Raw genomic sequence first — 26,065 nt, 5'->3', positions numbered from 1 at the left:
TCCTCCAAAACATTATTCTGCATGTATTGTTCCCCAAATTTTCATTTTTCTCTGTAATTTGCTCCTACCCTTTTCTAAAGATCTTACTTCCAGTTCTTTTGTCTGTGTTGCAATGTGTACTACTTCAAATACTGTTGGTTTAGAATTTGATTTCCATTTTTTCTAGAAATAGTTTTTTTGGCAGCCACCAGAATTTAACTTAACAAGGCTTTGATATGTCTAGGTAATTCATAACATGAATCCCATCTCAAAAAAATAATTTTCTTATTAAACCCATTTATTCACCCAGTATTTCTGACAGAGTACTCTATAGGGAATTTTTCAAGTCTGGCAACACATTACATTCCCAGAACATATGTTCTAAGTTACCTGTTTCTTTTCCATCACACCTCCAATATTTGCCATCTATTTTGGGAAAAATTCTTTGGAGTCTGCTTGTGGTATAAAAAATACATATGCAAATGCTGCCAAACAAAAATCCTAAGTCTTCTAGACTTTGTTGCATATTTGGGAGACACACACATATCCTCCCATTGTTGCCTTGTGAATTGCTTATGCAATTTATCTTCCCAGTCTTTTCTAACTTTTTCTGATTGATTCCTATAGTTATCATGCACTATTTTATATGTCATACTAATTATCCTTTTTAACAGCAGCTTCTGTTCCAGATTCAAGTAAAATTGCTATCAGAGTAGGTATTTCACTTAGGATTCCCCTGTCCGTTTCTCTTTGTTTATATACTCTGTCAGTCCCTGATAAGGAAGGCAGTCTTTAGCCTGCAGTCCAAATGTCTTCTTGACCTCTTCCCATTCTGTTACCCTTCCCTGTCTATTTATTTCTTAAACTCCATTTTCATTTTATGCCACTCACTTGCTATCCCTAATAACTCTCAGATAATGTATACCACCTATTCCTTAAATTCCTCACTTTTAAACAAAAGTAGGAAAACACCAGTGTCTCATTTTTACCTCATTGCCCATCATCTTTATCTTAGTTTTTATTGGAACACATTCTCAAATAATTGTTGTATGTGTATTAAATTTCTAAAGATAAAAACGCATGCTCCCATGAAATATAAATTTAATCAAGTCAACTCAGTTACTGTACTATAGAAAATAAGATGTCAATTTTGTCTGATTTTTAACTACTGAATTCATATTTCCCATATCAGACATTGTCATATATATTTTTATTTTTCAGACATCTACCATCTTCTGTTACATTTTCCCTTCAGGGTCCCCCTCCCCCAGATACATATTCACTGCTGCAAAGCAAATTGTAGTCCCCAGAGATAAATAATATTCCCTGAGAAGAGTTGATTATTTCTCCATTTTTAAGATCCATAATAGCAGCTTTTGATGGAGTATAAGTACATATCAGCATACTCCTCCTTCCTTGCCAGTAGCTCCTTACTGCCACAAATATTCCATTACTGTCTTTTTTCCTCTTCTGTCACTATTAGAACCCCTTTTATCAGTCTCATATTCAGCTGGATGTCCATCCTGAAATCCTTTCTTTGCCAAATTTGTTTGCTTATTTATATCCATATGTGTCTGCTGCAGCATTGCTTTTTGCACCCTATATTTCTTAATATAATTCAGTGCTGTTTGCTTTTTGACTGGCTATACTGTAAAGGCCATTTACATTCCGTGATAATATGAGCAGAGAGGCCATTTTGGTAGAAGGCTATTACCACTGCCTAATACACATGACAGTTATTTTGGATGCATTTCCAACTTTTGTCTTGCGCGCGTGCACGCACACACACACACACACACACACACACACACACACACACACACACACACACACACACACACACACTAATCTTTGGCAGTTTGATATTTTAAGCAGTTGCTTCTTCTCATCACCATTTGAACCTTTGTCACGTTTTCCAAGACAACACACAAATGAAAAACTAAATATATTTTTAGACCCATCCCCTTTTAACTTACAACATATGCGCAAAATTTTGTATATTTTCAAAAAATTAAGTTTACCCCAGATAGGAGCATTTGCCTCAAATCACACCCATAAGCACTACCTAATCTAAGATTAAGGGTACCCATGCTGAAGCTCATGATACAGCCTGTGTTCTCATGCATACTGATTGTTGTCTGTTGTTTTGTTATTTCTATTCCCATTGCAAGTGTGAAAAACAGCTTACATACTTTCAGTAATTATTAACTTTTAGTCCTAAGAAAAAGTTCACTGGCTAACTTTAAATAAAAGAAATTCTGCACTCTGATGTTATTACTTTGAAGTATTACGATTGCTTGGGGTGGTTTCTACTTATTATTCACTTCACAGAACTTTAAATTGTATTTACTAAACTTCTTGCCACTGTACCTTTCAGTGTTGCATTTCTCTCAGCAATGAGTGCTTAGTGCTCTCTATTAATTGCTTGTACTGCAGATAGTTCATCTCCAAGTAAAAGCAGTCAGCAATGAGAAAAACGCAGTTAACAGTGTTGCAGATGCATGAAGGAATATTTGCAAATTTCATTCAGAACCTAATGTACAGAGTTCCTTTGCCAGCTTCCTGCACCTGCAGCCTTCTTAGGCGAAGATGATGATAATAATAATAATAAAAAGCAAGCTAATTACTTTGTGTTTGCAAGATACCTACCATTTCAATGTATTTCATCATTTGTCTTATTTTTCAAGCCTGTTTATTTAAAATGTAATCTGTAGCTAAAGCCAAGGACTTAAGTCTAGACATCCTGCCCTGTAAAAACAATGGAAATTACTGTCTTAATTCTACATATGTTAATTCATGTTTATATCCCACCCCACCCCAGAAGCTCATGATCACAATATTATATTAACTCTAAATTGCTTCTGATCAGTCTTTCTTATGTTGTTACAGTATAAAGCCTGCACATCTTACAAGTAAATGGTACTACCTTCCTTAACTGTCTTTATCATATACAGCAGCCACTGATAAGACTTCCCCTCACATTTAAAATACCCCTGACTGTATACTATAGAAAACTGCTTCACAATATAACATGCAATTTACACCATGCATTTTTATACAAATATTACTAATAACAAAAAAAAAGTACAGTTACTTCCTTCCCTTCTGTGTCCCACTAAATGATAATGGCAAAATGCAGTATATGCTTTACAAGTCACCTACAAGTTTAACAAAGTCAGCAAAATTCCTACCTTTCTTAACCATGTTTTTCTTGCAGTGCCATATTTCACTTGCCTATTCCTGTATCCAGAGGGATAGATGTATAGTCTCCAATTTATTCACTATTGTCATTGTCGCTGATCTTTTTCTTGATCATGTCTGTCTCCCAACACCAGTCTCTGATTTTAGTCCAAGATACTCCTGATTCTTCTAGTCAGCTACTGTGTTTTTCTTTTTTTCTGTTTCTTGATCTCTTTTCTGTAGAACAATGGAAAAGGTTTAACTGCCAAACTGTCTCCATGGGCTTTTTTTGTCAGAAGAATGAGAAGCAGGGCTCCCTTTGCGTTCCTGGCTCATTCTTGGTTGGATAAACTTTGTTATTTCCTCCTATGCTTGTTCTGTATGAAAATATCTTTGATCCTCCAGTAAAAAAATACTGTGAAAACTTCTGGATACACCAGCTTGAATCTCACACCTATCTCTCAATAGTCCATAATTGCTGTCATAAACTTGCTTCTGTTTTGCCTGGTGTACAATGAATAATCATTTTTCACAATCAGTCTTTTGTGTCTGTTTTAATACTTCTGCCACATTTTTTGTCAAGAGCAACTCTTTCTGCTGGTTTGATCGAAACTTTACTAATGTAATTCTTGACTAATTTCCTATGACCAGTTTTGGAGTATACACACAATGTGCCTCTCCAGTTAACAAATACTGTAGTAGAACTCAGCCTAGTTGCTTATTTGAACTTTCATAAAATTAATACAGTCTGTTCCTTCCAATTTCTGTGGTAGAAAATCTTAGGTTTTCTCTGTGCATTCCTTCTTTTAACTCTGCTATTTTTTGAAATAGCTCATCTTGATAATTTTCCAACTTAGCCAGCCTTTTCTTCACTTCATTCTCTGATTTTTGCATTTTTTTAATTTCATTTGAGTAACTAGTTAAAGCTTCTTCTGTTTTTTTTTGTCTGCCTTTTCTTGAGTTGATATATTGCTTCAGTATTTAATTTACTTTAAACACACCTGAGTGCATTTAATTTTTTATGATAAATTACTGGAAGCCATATCTTCTACCAAGGCTGAAACCTGAACTGCCTTTTGCTAAACAGGTATAGGATTCTTCCCAATTATAGTTTTTTTCTTCTCTTTTTCTGGTTGATTTTCTCTCGGGTTCTTCAAGTTTCTTCTTTGCTGACATCAAGGCAGTGTAATTACTAGTCAGTTACTGAACTGCACCCAAACTGATGGTGTCAGTGCCAACCCCCCCCCCCTTTTTTTTTGTACAGTTTCTGTTTCCACACTGGGAGAAATCAAATCAAACCTGTTGGTTATTGTACAGCCATCTTGGAAGTTCACCTGCCTCTGGTTGTTGATTATTTCTGTGAGTTGCTGTCCTCTGGCCTTCTTATTCCTCTGTTGAGGTTCATTTGTCAGATTGTTCTGCTTGTCTACCCTTAGGTACCCCCTCTTCTACCTGTCCTCAATTGAACCACCTAGAAAACAAGTGGCTACTCCTTCGGATATTAACTTTGTGCTTGAAAATGTTGCTCTTTTTCCATTTGAATCAGTTCATCAGACACTTGAGTTTCTTAACATGGAAAACTTTTGCACTGACATTTGCCAGAAGAGTATCTTAGTTACAAGCTTATGGTGAGTCAACCCTTCCTCATTTTCCACAAGGGCTGGGTTTCTTTGAGAATTATTCCTTTTTTTATGTCTAAAGTAGCCTCCGAATTTACTTTGAGACAGTTGATTAGTCTCACTGTCTTTTTCCTGAGCCAGAAATAAGGGAGAAAACATTCTTCATACTCTGGATGTCCCCAGACAGCTCACATACTGCTTGGACATAACTAAATTCTTCAGAAAATTTGATCAGCTGTTCATATCCTATGAAGGTAAGAGGAAAGAACAACCAGACAATTTCTAGATGGTTGTCTTATACTGTTTATTTTGGCTATTCTCACCGTAACAAGCCACTTCCAGAAAGGGTAGGTCCTAGTCCACTATGGCTTTGGCTTGGCTTTCTGGAATGCGGTAGACTCTTTAAGTATTCCAGTGGCAGCATAGTGGTCCTCCTTACATACTTTTACAAAGCATCGCAAACTGGATTCATTTTCCTGGTCCAGAACAGGCTTTAAATGGACCATTCTCAAGGGGCTCTTGGATTCTTAATTTCTTCATCCACCCCTTTTGTTTCTAAGCCATGGTAGTCTACCAAATAACTTAGGCTACTGCAACAATGATCTAATGCTGAGCATAGTACAGTTTTATATATAAATGTACCATAATATTAGAGGTTTTAATAGATCACTGTTGAAGTATCCATCTCCTCCCTCTATACCCCTTTCTGTTGTTTTGTATTGCCAAAGACTGTTCGTATATACCCTAGTGACTATAGCTGCTCTTTTTTTTTTTTTTTAATTTTCTGGCATTTTTTTTCCCTTTCAGGGCTATTGCCTGCCCTCTTGGGGCAGGAAAACTGTGTGAAAGTTTTGGCACACAAACTGCTATTTGTATGCTCCTCTGCTCAAACCCCTGGGAGTTGGAAAGCTTGAAAGCACCCTTAAGTTTTGGAAAGCTAACCAGTTGGTCATATCCTTGGCACATGTCTATTAGAACATCTGCTGTTATGGTAGGTTTACTTACACAACTGTATCTTTCAGTAAGACATTTTTGATAAAGTATTGCATACTTCCAAGGACCTGCCTGAAGGATCCATTACAGACAAGTCATCAGTAAGGTTTCTAGATCCTCTGCAGTCAGTAGTCTCATGGTTTGAGTAGTATGTAGTACAACATAGTGAGGTGTGAGGGCAGTGGGATCTGAAATTGCTATGCACCAACATTCCGGTCTATAGCTTACTACTTTTACAATGATTTTTATGGATGTAGCCTTTAATAAACATTTGCTGTTTTGACCAGAATTTGGCCATTATCCCTAGAGCATGAGGGAAAAAGGAGAACATCTTTCAGCTGCCTGGGTCTGCCTTCACATTCCCTAGTGTTCTTTTTTCTGGCACTGAAAGGATTTGAAGAAAAGCTACTTTTTCAGTGCACTCCATAGAGCCTGCAGCAGCAGGAAGTCAGAGTGGGTTAGTCTTCTTCATCCAGGTGCCATCAGCATTACTGGTTCACGTAAAATGGGCCTGTTTTTTTACCAGGGATACTGAGGTCCCTGTAAAGGGAATGCTTGTTGTTCCTGATTGCCTGTCTGACCCTCTTCTCTTTGAGACAGTCTGCAGGAGGTTTTCTTCCACACCTGTCAGTGTTGAAGATATCCAAAGAGGGAGTGGGTAAGGGAGACAATGAAACATTGATACTTCATCCTATTCAAATCCAGTCCAAAATGCCCACTCTCTTCCTTTGCCAAATGTACCAGCCAATCAGAGACTACTAGCAAGAAAGGTGCAATAGCTTCTCAGGGAAGGAGGCATCCAAGAGGTCCCAGCAGAGAAGTGAGGACAAGGATTTTACTCCCTGATCTTTTTTGGTGCCTAAAAAATGCCAGAGCTTAGGCATCATTAGATTTCAGTGGTCTAAACACCCTCTTCCCAAAAAGATTCCTTCTTCTTGATCATGCTGCATTGTTTCTTCCCATGTAGCATAGTTGGCTCAGCCGACACCCTGTGCAGGTACTGTGAGCCAGCGCTTTTCAGATGAAAAGCAAAACAAAATAGCACTTCATTGCATTAAAAATGGCATGTGTAAGGGCTACAGAACAGATATGTCAAAACAGCATGTATAAGGGCTACAGAACAGATATATGGCCGAGCCAGGTATGGAAATAAGTACTAAAGGAAAGCTGATGGTGGAATACAAAAGTCCAAGAAGTCCTCAGAAGAAAGGAGTGCAGGAAAAAGTGGGATATAGAAAAGACAGATCATGCTAGGAAGGAATACTGGTTGGGTAACAAACAGACTAAGACAAGGAGTTTGCAATGGCAAAGAACAAGGCATCAGAAGCACTCTATAAACTTCTGGAAAGTGACTCCGTAGATAACACAAAGAAACTCTTGTCAGGTTTCAAGGCAAAGACAGAAAGATACAAATGATAGTCAGACACCAGTCATAAGGGATGCCAGTAACAGCCTGCTCACCAGTCCACAGGACATCAAAGGCAGATGGACAAAGTACTTCCAGCAGCTTCTGAATGAAGAAAACTCTGCAGAATCTGTATTGCCCCAGACACAGCCTACAGTGAGAGAGAAGGGAAGGAGCCCACCCTAGAAGAAGTAAGAACAGCAGTAAGGAAAATGAAGTCAGGGGAAATCAGCAGGCTCGGATGAGCTCACAGCAGATATGATCAAGATGTTGGGTGAGATATGGGGAAAAATGGCTCCTGAGGGTACTCACAGCAGTATGGAGAGAAAGATGTATCCCAGATGATTGGAGAATAAGCATACTAGTGCCAGTGTTTAAGAGCAAAGGGGACATCCACAATTGTGGGCAGTATACAGGTTTAACACTTCTGTCTCACTATGAAAGTTCTGGAGAGGGTGACTGATAAACAAATACACAGAGAAGTAGAAAGTACGATGGGAAATGAGACGGATTCAGATCAGGATACAGCACAACCAGCCCAATGTTTGCAGTGAGACAGATACTTGAGAAGAAGCTAGACATGAAAGAGTCCCACGGGGCATTCCTAGATTTGGAAAGAGTCCCACTGGGCATTCCTAGACTTGGAGAAAGCATATGACTAGGTCCCAAGAGAGCTGAAATGGTAATCCTGCTGTGGCGCAGAGTCCCAGAAACATTGGTAGAATTAGTGCAAGCTATATAAAAGGACCCAATAACTCAAATCTGAACAGTGTTCGGTCTTACAGAGTAGTTCCCAGTGGGAGTGGGTATGCATCAAGGTTCAACTCTGAGCCTACTGCTGATGGTCTACTTTAGCAAACAAGTCAGAGGGGGCTGATCAACAAAGCTACTGTATGCAGTCAATGTGGCATTTCAGGCAGACTATGTGACATTGCAGGCAGACTCTGAGGAAGAACTTCAGCAAAGGATTGAGGACTGGAATGCAAAACTGACGGCACATGGGATGAAACTGAGTACAGATAAGACAGTTGTAATGGCAGCAAATGGGGGATTCAGAAGAAACTGAGAATTGAGACAGAAGAAAAACAGTGGAACCAGTTAATAGCCTCAGATATCTGTTTGAGAAAAAGAGAGGTCAAAGCTAGAGTCAGAGGGGCTGCAGCCAACTGGCATAGAGTGCTAGGGGGAAAGTATGATAAAAGAATGCCAAAGAAACTGAAAAGTAAGGTGTACAAAACACTGGTGTGACCAGTACTACTGTATTATACAGAAACCTGGTCACTAAAAGCAGAGCAGTTGAGGAAGCTAGAGGTGATGAAGTGCCAGAGATCAGCAGTTGGATGCACACTGTGGAACAAAAGAAGAAATGAGGGCATAAGAGCAAAAGCCAAAGTAGCCCCATTTATGGAAGAGGTCAAAGAGAACAGATTATGGTGGTTCAGGCACATGTGCAGAAAGCCAGAAGACAATCTGGTGAAAAAGATTTGGGACAGACAGGAAGAAGGCAAGAAGAAATGAGGGTGTCCAGCAATGAGGTGGATGAATTGTATAAGAGATGACCAGTGACAGTCAGGTATCATTGTCAAAGAAAGTAGGAGAGTAGCACTGAATAGGAAGAGAAGGTGTCAAGTGGCACAACGCTTTGGCCCATGTAGAAAAAACAAGAAAAAGGAAGTTGATGATGATGATGTACTGCATTAAGCCAGCCGCTTCACTTTAATGACTGGCTTATTACAGATCCATGCCCCCCATCCCAGCTCTTCCATTAAAGAGCAAAAAAAAAAAAAAAAAAAAAAAAAACATTCCTTGTACAGATACACCAGCCACATGGCCAGATGGCACAACACACACAAACATCCCTCCTGCCAAGCAATTCAGGTTCTGTTTCTTTGATCCACCCTTAACCCTCCTCTGATGCATTTGCGGTCAAACCTAGGCGCTTTAGTGCTACGCATGTGTGGTCTAAACTGTAGCAGGAGCTTGCTACTTTTTTTTTTTAAAGTAAAGTCTGAGCCCTGCATCACTCAGTTGCTACATTTATACCCTGCCTGCATGGAGTGCTACAGCACTCAAGTTGTAGTTAAAAAAAAGAGATTTTTTTTTTTTACTTTTAAACTGTAGCAAACTGCTTGATACAGTGTAGCAAACAGTTGCAACAGTTTAGGTTGCATGGAGTGCTACAGCACTCAGATTTTACCACAAATGAAATATTGTCTTTTTAAAGGCAGTATTGCAGTAGAAATTGGGATCAGCTGATTGCACCCCCTAACACTTTGCAACTAGGGCATTTGCCCTTCTCATCCTACCATATCTACTGAGACTAGATATGATCTTTTGACTTCTGGGATACTTATCTCCACATACAAATTCCCAAAGTATCCATGTAGTTATTGCACATCCGAACTAGGGTCTTCACAATCAGTTTCATTGTCTGCAGTTTAGTCTCACCTCCATTACCCAGATCTTCACAAAAATATACAACAGTAGTGGCATCTTAAGTCTTACGTGGATGACTGTTTTCTTGTGTCACAAATGAAGGACAGTCTCATTGAACTCAGGGCTGTACGAGTTATTTCTCTGGTTGTGGTTTACATTCAGGGTGGTGCAGTCACAGTTCAGATTCACACAGACATTTGTTCATGATTACAACCAAAATGGATGCACTTTCTCTGTCCCTGGACAGAAACCAAAGCATGCTGCAGTCAGTGCCTTCCTTTTAGGCAAGGCTCAACCTACCGCCCTAGAAAACAAAAATGGAGAAAAACTAAGGGTAATACTGCTCAATGCCAGAAGTCTAAACCTCAAGATGCACGCCCTCGAAGCCCTCCTCAGTATGGAGAACATTGATGTCTGTGCTGTGACTGAAACCTGGTTCAAGGCTCGTGAGAGCACCCCAGCACTATCAGGTTATACCTCATATCATGTGTTCCGGCCCCAAAATCCGGACCGAACCACAAAAGGAGGGGGAGTATCCATATTCATAAAGGATACCCACACCTCCAGGTTAGTGGCAACGCACGAAGCATCGGAGACCATCCAGGTGCAATGAACCATAGGTAAAACTGCCCTACAGTTTGTAACATGCTACAGACCACCTTCTCAAACTCAGGAAACCCACGCAGCCTTCCTGAAGACACTGGAGAGTATGAATGTCTCTCCAAACACCATCATATTGGGTGACTTCAACTACCCAAACATAGACTGGGAACATTACTCAAGCCCCAACACCCTAGCCCAAAGGTTCCTTGAGTTCATAAACTCAAATGCTATGGAACAACTAGTCACCATTCCCACAAGAGGAGAAAATATACTAGACCTGATCATCACAAACATGGGGACAAAATGCTCCACACCGGAAGTATATCCCTCATTGGTGAGATCAGACCATAAATTAATCTCACTGGAGATCCACATCCGCCCCACCCCAGCAAAAAGACCACAGTGAAGAACTTCTCAAAAGCAAAGTTCACACTTCTTAAGACTGGAGTGGTATCCTGCAAGGCCCCGACCCAGTGGAAACCACAACCGACGCTGCTGAAACCCTTACAAATGGCTTCTACCAGGACCTCCAGGAATGTATGGATCAAGCAATCCCTAATAAAATCAAGACCCTTTCCACCAAAGGCAGGCACCGGTCTGGTGGACTCCAGCCATAAACAAACTCTACAACAAGAGGAGAAAGCTACTACATGACAGAGCAAAATCCCTAAATGGGAAGGCATCTCTGATCAATACTAGCAAAAACTACGATCACTCATAAAATCATCCAAGGCCAACTTTGAGAGAAAAATCGCTAATGACACAAAAGACAATCATAAAGCCTTCTTTAGCTATGTTAGAAACCTGGGTGGAAACTCCCAGATATGCTCAGAATTAGTCCAAAATGATAAAAATCACTGAACCCACAGACATTGCCAACATACTGGCAGACAGGTTCAGAGCAAATTTCTCCGCCCCCTCCACCCCAGAGGAGAAATAGCTATCCCACCAGAGTCTAGCCTCCCAAACATCTCAGATGCCCAGGTGAGAGCTGCTCTCTCTAAAGCAAAAAACACAGCATCAATGGGTCCGGACGGTGTCCCCGGCTGTGTGCTACGAACTCAATGAGGAACTAAACCCACACATAAGGCTGCTGTTTAATCTTAGCCTTACTACAGGATCGTACCCAAAGAATGGCGTCACGGCAACTGTGGTCCCACTCCACAAAGGCGGTGCTTCTACGGACCCTGGAAATTACCGCCCCATAAGCTTGACGAGCCTTGTCTGCAAAGCTATGGAGAGGATCATAATGGAACTCATAAATAAAGACATTGGGGACCTACAGACACTGGATCCTACCCAATTTGGCTTTGTCAAGGTCAGATCCTGCCTCTTGAACTTGGTGACTTTTTGAAACAGTCACTGAGGCCATTGATGAGGGTAAGGCAGTTCACACAGCCTACCTTGACCTAGCAAAAGCGTTGACACAATACCCCACTCTGGCATCATAGAAAAGCTCACCAGCTTAGATGTAAACCCATATGTCACAAGATGGGTTGCAAACTGGCTCAAGGACAGAACACACAGGGTTAGAGTTGCTGGTGCCATGTCAGACTCTAAGCGGTCCTGGCGGTGTCCCACAGGGCTCAGTCCTGGGCCCCTCTTGTTCGGCATTTATTTTTCTGAAGTGCAGGCAAACATAGGGGGATTGTGGCTGACATAATTTGCAGATGACTGCAAACTGGGCACCATAATTGACACTCCATCAGACACAGACATCCTCCAGGAAGGTCTCATAGAAATGGATAACTGGTGCCAGAGCCATGGCCTTAAGCTAAATGCCAAAAAATGTATAGCCATACCCTTTGGGAAAAACAAGGTAACCCCTAATTACCACATAGGTGGTAATCCATTAAACACGGAAGAAGTTATCAGGGACCTGGGGACCCAAGTTGACAGTAACCTCTCTTTTGACACTCACATTGCCAAAGTGGTTAGGAAGACCTTCTACATTGCCCACCTGATCATGAAGGGATTCACATCCAGATCAGGAGAGGTCATTGTACCCCTGTACTCTTCCCTTATCAGACCAATGATTGAGTACAACGCCCCATTCGGAATGTACCTTACCCGACACCTGCAGCAGTTGGAAAGACCCCAAAAGTTCCTCACCAAAAGGATAAAGGGGCTCAAACATATGTCATACGATGCCCGACTGAAGAAACTCCAGCTCTATTCAGTCTCATACCGTCTGCTCAGAGGTGATCTGTGCCTGACATACAAGGCCATGTCCAACCTGGAATTAATGGACATGCTCCACCTCAAAAAATCCAAATCTACCAGAGCCACGAGAGCAAGAGACTTAAACCTCAACACGGATATAAATAGGACATGCTGGAGGGACAGATTCATCACCCAGAGACTCCCTACACTATGGAACAGAATCCCAGTCCATGTGAGGCAGAGCCCCTCACTGACTCTGTTCAAGAGAAATCTTGACGAGTGGATGGGAGATCGTAGGTTTACCCCAGGAATCATCTCTGTATCACTGCTGGACAGAGGCACAGCAAACTAATGGGTATAGTATTCTCATCCTAAGGGGTGGTGAAAGCCACACACACTCTGGCTAGGCTTTTAAATGCCCTAGGGCAGATAGCCTAGTATGAACCTATGATTTCACAGACTACATGCAGATTTTTGTCTGTAAGTTTTGAGGCTCATGACAGCTATGTTACCTTATGACAGACTATGTATGAGGGTCTTGCAGTGGACATTCAGATTTAGCATTCACAGGACTTGAATCCTGCGAGGAATCCATTCAGGATCTCCATTACATGTTATCATAGTCTGCTTCGATGACTTCACTTGGACCTTCTTCTTCAAGGCAGTCCCTTGCTTGTTCCTTTTGCCAGAGTCACTACAGAGGTTTCTTTCTTAGTATGGGGAGTAGCTCAGTGGGTGAATGTTCTAAGTCCTGTAATAATTACGAGGGAAGAACGTGCGTAGAAATTTTCATTAAGCATTTTTTATTTTAGTTGGAGTACCATTTTTTTACTTTCAGTGTTCTGGACCTTTGTATATTTTTACCATTTGTGTGAATGCTGATTCTGCAAGTGTGCAGTCCTGGTTGTGAGGCACTGTTTTGGTGTTGTGGTTTGTGAATTTCGTTGGATTTGGTTCTAAGTTTGGATTCTTCCTGGTATGCTCGTTGTATTGAGACAGTATGTCGCAAGCAGTAAATGAAGCAGGTTCCGGCATTTGTTACTCAGGAAATTTTCCAGCAGTCCATTGCAAACTTAACCCTGCTTGTTCAGCAGCTTACTCAGCAGTTGGACGAAGTTTCCTCTCTTTAAAGAATGGAAATGAGCACCTTAATAATACAAGTCTGCTCTTCATTTTTTCCCTTAGCACTGCTCTACTTGTAATCTAAACAGTCTATTCTCTATCTGTAAAGCTCAGCACTTGTACCTAAAGCATTTTTTAGTCAGGTAAAGCACATCTATATTATACAAAGTACTTCACTAGCTTAAAACCCCCTTGAGTACCCACTTCCCTATAGGTCCTTTCTGACTCAGTTACACAGCAAACTTTTTCATTTCTTCTAGCATGTCAAAGGGTCAGTTGCTAGCGTCCTCTCCTGCTCAGCTGGTGAATCTGGGAATATTGAGGCAATGTTACAATTGCCTCATGTACACAGACAACCCTCTCCTCCTCCCACAAAACACAAATACATGCGAGAGATGCAACTATATAGCCAAACTGGAGGCTGAGCTCTCTCAACTCAGGAGTGGCAAAACCAGACAGGAGGAGAAGGTAACCACACACACCATAAACCCAGTCTCACATAGAACTATCACAACTACAAATCAAACACATAAACACACAAAGACATACTGGAGGCACTGATCAAAAATCTACCAAAACAGCAGAGGCCTCCAAAGCAGACACCCAAACAACTGCCACCTCATGACATAACACAAGCAACACATAGATCACAAAGTCAGTGTGCAAATCAGTCACAGCCCTTAAGGCCAAACACAATGCCAGACACACTTGTCATAGGTGACTCCATAGTCAGACACACTGACGTCCCACTCACCAGACTGAACAAGGAGAGGGTCACAGTAAGCTGCCTGTCGGGCGCTAGAATCCGCCACATAACACAAGCACTCAGGTCACTCCAAGCAAGTACAAGTATGACTCAGTCATTGTCCATGCCGGTGTGAATGACCTGAGACGTACCTCCCTGGACTACATGAAAAGAGACATAAAGGAGCTCTCAGATTATGTAGCCCAGGCTGGTATGACCCTGACCCTGAGCAGTATCCTATCTTCACCAAGAATGATGCCACAATACAGAGACAAAATGATCAGTTTTAATAATTGGCTTCATTTCTGGTGTCATTCTAAGGGGATCCAATGTCTGTCTGCCTGGAATGACATGCTTGACAAGCCACGCTGCTTCGCAAGGGACGGCTTGCACCTGTCACCCATGGGTTTCCGGATATTGGCAAAGGCTCTTGCCACCCCCATAGTGCCTTTTTTTAGACAAGGCTCAAATTCTAAACCCACTGCCCTAGAAAACAATAATGGAAAAAACTAAGGGTAATGCTGCTCAATGCCAGAAGTCTAAATCTCAAGATGCACGCCCTCGAAGCCCTCCTCAGTATGGAGAACATCGATGTCTGTGCTGTGACTGAAACCTGGTTCAAGGCTCTTGAGAGCACCCGGCACTATCAGGTTTTACCTCATATCATGCGTTCCGGCCCCAAAACCCGGACCGTACCACAAAAGGGGGTGTATCCATATTCATCAAGGATACCCACACCTCCAGGCTGGTGGCAACTCACGAAGCATCAGAGACCATTCAGGTGCAATTAACCATAGGCAAAACTGCTCTACAGTTTGTAGCATGTTACAGGCCACCCTCTCAAACTCAGGAACCCCACACAGCCTTCCTGAAGACACTGGAGAGTATAAATGTCTCTCCAAACACCATCATATTGGGTGACTTCAACTACCCAAACATAGACTGGGAACATTACTCAAGCCCCAATACCCTAGCCCAAAGGTTCCTGGAGTTCATAAACTCAAATGCTATGGAACAACTTGTCACCATTCCCACAAGAGGTGAAAATATACTAGACCTAATCATCACAAACATGGGGACAAAATGCTCCACACCGGAAGTATATCCCTCATTGGTGAGATCAGACAATAAACTAATCTCACTGGAGATCCACATCCCGCCCCCACCCCCAACAAAAAGACCACAGTGAAGAACTTCTCAAAAGCCAACTTCACACTTCTTAAGACTGGTGTGGTATCCTTCAAGGCCCCTGAGCCATTGGGAACCACAACCCACGTTGCTGAATCCCTTACAAATGCTTTCTACGAGCACCTCCAGGATTGCATGGATCAAGCAATCCCAAATAAAATCAAGACCCTTTCCACCAAAGGCAAGCGCCCGATCTGGTGGACCCCAGCCATAAACAAACTTTACAACAAGAGGAGAAAGCTACTACAAGATAGAGCAAAATCCCTAAAAGGGAAGACATCTCTGATCAATACTAGTAAATAACTACGATCACTCATAAAATCATCCAAGGCCAACTTTGAGAGAAAAATCGCCAAGGACTCAAAAGACAATCATAAGGCCTTCTTTAGCTATGTTAGAAATCTGGGTGGAAACTCCCAGATATGCTCAGAATTAGTCCAAAATGATACAAAATCACTGAACCCACAGACATTGCAAACATACTGGCAGACAGGTTCAGTGCAAATTTCTCCCCTCCCTCCCCCCCAAAAGGAGAAATATCTATCCCAGTAGAGTGTAGCCTCCCAATCATCTCAAATGCCCAGGTGAGAGCTGCTCTCTCTAAAGCTAAAAACACAGCATCAATGGGACCGGATGGTGTCCCCGGCTGTGTGCTACACGAACTCAATGAGGAACTAAACCCACACATAAGGCTGCTGTTTAATCTTAGCCTTACCACAGGATACGTACCCAAAGAGTGGCGTACGGCAACTGTGGTCCCGCTCCACAAAGGCGGTGCTTCTACGGACCCTGGTAATTACCGCCCCATAAGCTTAACAGGCCTGGTCTGCAAAGCTATGGAGAGGATCATAATGGAACTCATAAATAAAGACATAGGGGACCTACAGACATTGGATCCTACCCAATTCGGCTTTGTCAAGGGCAGATCCTGCCTCTTGAACTTGGTTGACTTTTTTGAAACAGTCACCAAGGCCATTGATGAGGGTAAGGCAGTTCACACAGCCTACCTTGACCTTGCAAAAGCTTTCGATAAAATACCCCACTCGGGTATCATAGAAAAGCTCACCAGCTTAAATGTAAACCCATATGTCACAAGATGGGTTGCAAACTGGCTCAAGGACAGAACCCACAGGGTTAGAGTTGCTGGTGCCATGTCAGACTCCAAGCCGGTCTGGCGGTGTCCCACAGGGCTCAGTCCTGGGCCCCCTTTTGTTCGGCATCTACTTTTCAGAAGTGCAGGCAAACATAGGAGGATTGTGGCTGACAACGTTTGCAGATGACTGCAAACTGGACACCATAGTTGAAAATCCATCAGACACAGATATCCTTCAGAGAGGTCTCATAGAAACGGATAACTGGTGCCAGAGCCATGGCCTTAAGCTAAACGCCAAAAAATGTATAGTCATACTCTTTGGTAAAAACAAGGTAACCCCAAGTTACCACATAGGTGGCAATCCATTAAGCACAGAAGAGGTTATCAGGGACCTGGGGACCCAAGTTGACAGTAACCTTTCTTTTGACACTCACATTACCAAAGTGGTTAGGAGGACCTTCTACATTGCCCACCTGATTATGAAGGGATTCACATCCAGATCAAGGGAGGTCATTGTTCCCCTGTACTCTTCACTTATCAGACCAATGATCGAGTACAATGCCCCATTCGGAATGTATCTTACCCGACACCTGCAGCAATTGGAAAGACCCCAAAAGTTCCTCACCAAAAGGATAAAGGGGCTCAAAAATATGCAATATGCTGCCCGACTGAAGAAACTCCAGCTCTATTCAGTTGCATACTGTCTGCTCAGAGGTGACCTGTGCCTGACATACAAGGCCATGTCCAATTCGGAATTAATGGACATGCTCCACCTCAAAAAATCCAAATCCACCAGAGCCACAAGAGCAAGAGACTTAAACCTCAACACGGATATAAATAGGATGTGCTGGAGGGACAGATTCATCACCCAGAGACTCCCTATGCTGTGGAACAGAATCCCGGTCCATGTGAGACAGAGCACCTCGCTGGCTCTGTTCAAGAGGAATCTTGACCAGTGGATGGGAGATCGTAGGTTTACCCTGGGGATCATCTCTGTATCACTGCTGGACAGAGGCACGGCAAACTAATGGGTATAGTATTCTTCAACCTAAGGGGTGGTGAAAGCCACACAACTCTGGCTAGGCTTATAAATGCCCTAGGGCAGATAGACTAGTATGAACCTATGAACCTAAGTGTTTCATTTATTACTCCAGCACAGCAGACCAGGTCATATTTGAATGCTGGAGTCGACGAATTCCAGCCTTTGTTTTCCATTCAAGGAGATACATTGTCTCAGTTACCTGTTAACTTTAATTTTAATCCTAATTCCTTCAATATGAATGAGTGGCTGCACAATAATGTTGTTTTTTGCAATGACTTGGTTAGCGACAACTCTGGTTCTTCAGAAAAAATGCTTTTGAAATACTTTGAGAAAAAGTTAACCGAATATCGTAAGTTACAACTGAAGAATTGTTATTTAAAGTATGTTTACAAAATAAACTGGTGCCCAAGGATCTACATCAGTGAAAGTTCTCAGCGAGACCGCTAGATGGTTCAGAATTGCATCGGGAACTACTTACTTTATTTGATAGACACGGTATGGAACTCGTGGAGGTTCTTAAGAAATTTAATCAAAACATATGGATACACATGTTATCAGAAATTAACTAATTAGATTTCAAAATAAAAAGCAACCTGGCTTTTTCATTTCATAAAGCTTAATATGGTAAACTTTTTATTGACATTGACAAATACTTTCAAATATTAAAAATAAGAAGGAAAAGAAAATAATGAGGGATGAGAGAGATTATGAAAAGGGTATTGCATATGTAACATTAAACAAAGCCAATAGTGAGAATGAGCTTCAGCATGGAGTCGGCTATTTTTTGATGATAATATGACAGATGGTGGTAATGCTTCCGACCCTCTAAGTCCACCAGCTTCAAGGAGGTCCGAGAGACCTATAAATTGACAGTGAAAAAAGAGGGATCCAGCAGTGAAACAAATCTGGTGGGGGACACACAATTTGAAGTCACTACACCAGAAGAAGAGGGGGAGACATCACAACTAGATGATGGAAACGAATGTCATACTATCACAAACAAGTTTGGTGACTTTAACATTTATAACTATAGTCATGTACTTGTTACTGTGGAGCATGCTATTTTATTCAAAAAGGGGTTGACATTTCTACCCACTAAAAGGCAGACTTTACTAGATCCATTTTGGATATTAAGTTCTTTAGTAAGCCACGGTGGTACAGCTGTAGTGTTGTTGCCTCACAGCAAGAGGTTCTCCTGTTCGATTCTCGGCTGGAGTGCCTTCTGTGTGGAGTCTGTATGTCCTCCCCATGGTCGAGTGGCCTCCGAAAGATGTGCATAAATGGGTGTGCCTTCGATGAAGGTTGGGCATCGGGCTGGCAACTCGGCACCATAAAAATCTACTGCCAATCATTAGCAGACTGGAGTTCCGCTGTGGGGACCCCTAACCGGGAAAAGACAAACAACAACAACTAAAAAGCTGAACTTGGGTGTTCTTTTTTTCATTGTAGGTTGAACTTGGGTGTTCTGTTTTTTCAATGTAGAACATACTGACTGTAAACAATAATTTAGGAGCAGTACCTATAAACTCGTTTTGCATCTGGTCATTTCTCTGTTTGAGAAATTATGTGAGTATAACACTTGCAGTATACTGAGTAATAATAAAAGAACATTACAGTGTAATTTAACAGGTGATGAATTGAGATTGCTGACAAATATATTGAAAAATAAGGTGGTTCGGTTAATGAAATTGGACAAGGAGGAGTGGCCTGGTAGTTATGAATTGGGGTGTCCAACCTTTTGGCTTGCTGGGGCCGCATTGAGTGAACAGAAATGGTCTTGGGGCCGCATATAAAATATATCATATAGTTAACTCTTTTGTTGCTCCGGAAGACCACAGTCTACCTCCTGGCTGTACTGTAGGTGCATTTGAACAATGAATAAATGTAACAAATGCCTAACTGCCTTAAAATTCTAATTCTCATTCTAATTCTCTAATCTCACAGTTAATTCTAACATCTTAGTTAATATATATATATATATATATATATATATATATATATATATATATATTTTTTTTTTTACTGGGAAAATCATTCCAGCAGTCCAACTATGTAAAATGTCAACATCAGCAGTCTTACAATACTGTAATCCACAAAAATAACCCAACAAATTTGCAATAAAGTAAAGAATTCATATTATTGACGTAATAAAACAATTCTGAATAAGCTACAAGAGGGTCTCACCCAAACAAATAACTGATGCCAGAAATATGGCCTCAAGCTAAATGCCAAAAAGTGCATCATCATCCCCTTTGAGGAGAGTGATGTCCCCACAAATTATCACATTAATAACAATGTTGTAAGCACGCAATAAGTCGTATGGTACTTGGGCACCCAGGTTGATAGAAACCTGACTTTTGACCACCACATTGTCTCCGTTGTAAGAAAGCTTTTTACATGGCCCACTTCATTAGTAAGGGTATCTCATCCAGGGACAAGGAGGTCATAACATCCCTGTTTTCTTCCTTTACAAGAGCCATTATTGAGTGCAGTGCCCCTTTTGGCATGTGCCTCAGCAAAACACCCTGCCAAAAGAAAGACTACAACCATTTCTGACAAAAAAGGTCAAAGGACTAAGTTCACTTAGTTATTCAAACAGACTAAAAAGCTTCTTGCTTTCCTCTGTCTCTCACTGGCCCCTATAAATTTCATCATTGGCTTGCTTTCCAGGCTAAGAAAGATCCTGCCTTAAGAGACATCCTTTACCTCAGAAATACTGGTTATACTTGAAACGCTCATTACAAAGACCACAGCCTTCACTGCAACATAAACAAGCCACGTTTTATGGACAGGTTCTTGACACAAAAACCTTCAACTTCTGTAAAGAGCTCCTCTCATTATCAAACAATGTAGTTCAGCAACACGATGGCTGGATGGATAGCCATAAATCTAGTCCTTGGGTAAGTAGCATAGCCTTCATCAAACCAGATGGAAAATCCACATACTACCCTTTCCCAGCTGGATGGCTAAGATCTAATACTGGTTACTCAAGTCTAGTTGCCCAAGAAGAGGGGCATGTTTAACTAAGAATTCCATTTGCAAAATTATATTCAGGATACATATTAAATCTCTCTCTCTTACACACACACACACACACACACACACACACACACACACACACACACACACACACACACAAAAACACCTACTTGTAAAATAGGCAACCTCAGTAATCACATGACACCCACTCACTGAATGAAATTGTCTGGAAGTCAAAATATCTGAAAAAAAAATCATAATAGAGATGGAGTCATCCATGTCATTTCCAACCACCAAAAGGACCATCAATAAATCAACAAACAACTGCTTGGCAAAAAGTAAATCAATAAGAAAACCATAAACTATAATGCTACATACTGGTGTAAACTTGTGTCAATCCCCAGGTTAATCCATACCAAAAGATTGTTTCAGAGCTTCAACTATGTACAAACAGCTTTCTCCTAAAAACTTAACTCATTGATATTTATTTGCCTTGCTGTAATTATAACTGTAAAAAAAAATGTTTTTAAGTTTATTTTGTACCTTAATGATTCTCACTGTTACGAGATGTAATCTCTGCCATGTTGTATGAGTATTACATCCATAATTTGCTGTCTGTCTCTCTCATGTATTGTATTATATTGTTTTGTGTTATTTTTGGAGCTTTTCTCCCCGGGCCTCTGCTGAAAATGGACCTGTGTCCAGTCGGACTTTCCCTGTAAACAAATGTAAAATAAAATTAAATAAATAAAAATAAACTTCCCTCCAATCTAAAGCCATTTGACATTCAGACATTTTAATTTGTGCAGAAGTTACTCACAGACTGACAGTTTACTGAGCTATAATGCTGACCTTTGCTTTTGAAAAAAACAAATTCCCAGACTTTGTCAGTAGCTCAAAGTGTAGAGAGGATTATTTATTTATTATATATTTATTTATTTTTGGAAAACATATTTAAAACTGTTAAATTCATTACACACCCAGAAACACAGAAAAGTTATTGTGATTATGTAAACCACAGACTGCTGCAAGAAATCAGTCACATTAGCACTCTATGCTTATGTCCGAACAGATGAATCATACCCGTCAATTCCAAAAGAAGTAAAGTAACTTAATAAGAAGGTTATTTGCAAAGTTACATGGCAGTTTATAGTGGAAATAAGCAGAGATATTAAAAAGGCTCTGTTTTTCATAATTATGCCGAAAAGTCTTCCAAGGTAAATACAACTTCTGATTTAGTATGGAACCATACCTCTCAACCTTAGAGCAAGAAATCTGGACAAAGCGAAAAATAAAAGTGGGACACAGGACCAAAAATAGTTATGCATCACAGACACCACTGAAACAACTGTACCTGCAAACATTATACATCACTTATAATCTTTCTATCCCATTATTGTCAGTTAAACATTATATGGCTCATTCAGTCCTGCCTTCTTTTGCATCAAAGAAAACCATGCTTTGAAATGACAAATGCATTAAAAATAATAAATAAAACACATTGCATCAACATCCTGCAACTTCCTACCTGCAAGCAACCACAGAGCTTTCACTGAAACTAGGGCTGCTTGTTTCCCCAGAATGACAGCTCTCTCTAATTAAGTCTAATGGTATACAATCTACCAGCATCTGGACTACCTGAAATAAATTAAATTATGGCCTGTGAATTGAAAGTACACTTTGTTTAATTAAACTATATTTCTAAGCCCACTTACTATATTTTTTCAGTAACATCCCAATATCCATTTCCAGATAACTTTACAAGACACTGGCAGTGGTAGACTTGGCATCCTTCAGAACCCCACAGGCCCACGCTAATACATTGTCCATTAAATGTAAATATCCATCCACTGTAAATGGCAAGAAGCTATGTCTTAAAAAATCTACTTCTGGCATGCGTACCCAAGTATTAGGTTTTGAAACAAAGAAACATATTCTCCACAGTCTGTAAGTCTCTGTCTTTAATAATCATCTACTGTTGCAGCACTCCAACACATAAGCACACACATACACAATAAAATCCCAAACATTTAAAAAATGACATTGTGCCCACTTAATTTGCCAGTATTGATGATCCGCCAAAGCTATGCTTACTGTTGTCCAATCTGCCACTGCTTAGAACCCACCAATGAAAAAACAGTACTAGATGCTTTTTTGTTCGTCTGAAAAAACAATACAACTTTATATGCTACAGTCCCACATAGTCAGTCCACTACTGACCCATTAACCCTAGCCTGCTGTCTCATTCTTACTCCCTGGAACTGCATTACCTTGGATGACTACTTTTATTTCCTAAGCAAAAGACACAAATTGGAAGATGAGGCAAAAATCCAGACATTCTTTGAAAATCCATACAGTTAAGAGGTATGTGTTCATGTTCAATACAACACTCTCCCTGTCAGGAAAGCCACAATTTAAGGAAAGTGTACTCTTAATGTATGATGTATTTGTGAGCTAACTTGTTTGTGTTCAGTAGGTAGACTGATCATTGTTAGCCTCTTTGTGCATGCATCTCTCTCTGTCATGCACACATATACACACACACACACACACACACACACACACACACACACACACACACACACACACTCTTCTTCTACTTTCACACACACAGTTCTGCTTTCATGCGTGCACTCACTCACTCCGTACTTACCTATTAACACAGGTAATTGCTGTCCCTTTCAAAGGCAACAGGGGCAAATCCATACACGAGTCCCTCTTCAGCGAGAACACACACACACCCACACACACACACACACACAGACACACGCACTGATTGTTCGGCGCAAAATAATGGCGTAAACACTGACCCTTTTTTGGCTCAAAAACAAAACTGGAAGGTCACGGGAGAGAAAAACACAATCAAAAAAGTGTTTTGGGGCATGCGTACATCGATGTTGCAGTTAGAGGTTGAGGGCCGCATGGAAGAGCTCTGAGGGCCGCATGTTGGACACGTCTACTTTAGACAACAGTATGAAAATGAAGGCTCTGTTATTAACAAAGCAGTATGAAGAGTCTTCTAGGAACCAGTTAAATATAGCTTACAGTAAAATTGATTGGATTCTGTATGATCTACTGATGCAAGAACAAATAACACCAGTAGAGTACATCCTGCTCATTGTGGAACACCCTAGGTTACCAGGTAACCAGGTATATTTTGGATCCCAAAAATTCATAGAATTCTCATGGATCCACCATTAAGACCAATTGTTGATGCTAAGGGGTCTCAGGAATGCAAATTTCATTGATATTATTTTAAAGGGCTTGTTAGAAAATGAATTACACATATACAGAGATTTGTGGGATTTTGTAAGGAATGTCAGGAATTATATGTGAATTGTTTAATTTTGGTTACAAGGGACATCAAATATTTATTTTCTGTGAGGCTACATGATTTGGGAGCTAAATGGTTTTATAACTATTTTATAGAAAATAAGTCCATAGACAGGAGGGTTATTGATGTACTCAGAGTTTTTAATGAACTTATTTTGGAAAACAACTTCTTAATTTTGATGGGATGATTTATAAACAAGAGATGTGGAGCTATAGGTTCTAGTTGACCCCCAGTGTTTGCAGACATAGTAATGGCTTACTGGGAACATTGCTATGTATTCAATTCCAGATATAAAATGGTATGGCCCCTTTACGGTCGCTACCTTGATGACTTGGCCATCTTTTGGAATGACACTGAAGAAAAACGAATGGGTTTTTTTGAGTACATTAATAGTACTAACCACTTTTTAAGGTCCACTGTGGTTTATTCAACTAATACCCTGAATTATCTGGATGTACAGATTACCAAAGGTGTTGGCAATAAGAGATTTGTTTTGAACATTTATAGAAAGCTGGCATATTCAAACACCTTATTACATTTCGATAGTAGTCACTCCCGGCATCAAAAGAAAGCCATATTAAAAGGACAGTTGGTTAGGTTATGTTGTATGATTTCGGATCCTGTTTTGTTTCAAGAAGAAACTGATAAGCTTTGGTTTATGCTTAGAAGAAGAGGTTACCCAGAGGACTTTCTTGGTAACATTTTTATAGAAATATTTTATATATTATATATTATAGAATGGGTTTTATCCCCCCCCCCAGGAGAATCAGTTCCCCCTAAGGTAGACCTAAACTATGATAAAAAAAAAACAAGTAATTAGAACCACAACCTAAAATACTCACTTGTAATGGGGATAGTGAATCCATCTGCCAAATAGTAAGAAGGAACTGGAAGGTCTTCGAATTAGGATGGATTAACCAAGAGGCAGTTGGTAACAATCCCAGCATAGTTTTTATGAAAGATTGGTGTACTAAAAAATATATTGAACGAATGGGAGATACAAAGAATATTTGGTCGCAATTGAGTGTAACTAGGAAGGGACATTCAGATGCGGTACGTGTTCCGTCTTATTAGAAAGCGCTGGTATTGAGGTAAAGGGGTATGATTATATCAAATCTGATGTCTATGTTAACTGTAATTCCAAGGGCATAATACACATTGTTATAGGTCAGTTGTGTGATAGGTTTTATGTAGGGAAAACCCTTTTTAAAGAAAAGATATATGAGCATATGTGTGCTATTAAAAAAACAAAACCCGATAAACGCCATTTGGAAGCATATTCAGCAGAATGGAGGACATTTTTTTTTTTTTTTTTTTTTAAGTTTTTTGGGTTAGACACTGTGGGACCAGATTTAAGGGGTGGACCTTGGAAGTATAAGCTAGAAGCAAAACAGCTTTTCAGGCAGATCAAATTAGTTGCCACTGGACCTTGTTATGGTGTTTAAATTATTGAACAAGTTTACTCACTGCATTTATAATTTTTAGATATATTAATGGAAAAGTGTGTGTTGTGTAAATTTAAATATAAAATGGGGTGGGTTTGCATTTTTCATATTTGACACATAATAATATGACACTGTTACTTTAAATTTTTGAAAAGTTTAATCAAGTTTAGTTACCACTTCCTGTTCAAAGGTTATATAAGGAAGTGATGTTTTAACTGTTTTTATCTCTAATGAAGTCCTGTAATAATTTACTGGGATGAAAGTGCTTAGAAAAGTTCATTAAATGTTTTTTTATTTTAGTTGGAGTGCTGTTTTTTTATTTCCAGTGTTCCTGACCTTTATATGTTTTTATCATTTGTGTGAATGTTGATTCTGCGATTGGTATGCAGTCCAGGTTGCGAGCCACTGTTTTGTTGTTGTGGTTTGTAATATTTTGTATGCCCCACTAATTATCCCTTTTTTAACAGCAGCTTCTGTTGTACATTCAACTAAAAAGTCAACCAGCACAGGCCTTCCATCTAGAATCCCCATATCCCTTTTTTGTGTCTATATTCTGATATCAATCCCTTGTAGGGAAGGCAATCACTAGCCTGGAATCCAAATGTCTTCTTGATCTCTTTCCTTCTTTAATTATTTGTTTGCACTTCCTTGGTTCCTTTGCTCTCTTCCTCCAGTAAATTCCAGCTCCCTCTTGTCTATTCTCTGTACCCTTAATTACAGTCATCCTTATCAGCAGAAT

Source organism: Protopterus annectens, chromosome 1.part0 (assembly GCF_019279795.1).
Source record: "Protopterus annectens isolate FY-2018-M chromosome 1.part0, PAN1.0, whole genome shotgun sequence".
Lineage (NCBI taxonomy): Eukaryota > Metazoa > Chordata > Ceratodontiformes > Protopteridae > Protopterus > Protopterus annectens.
This window is presented reverse-complemented; position numbering follows the sequence as displayed.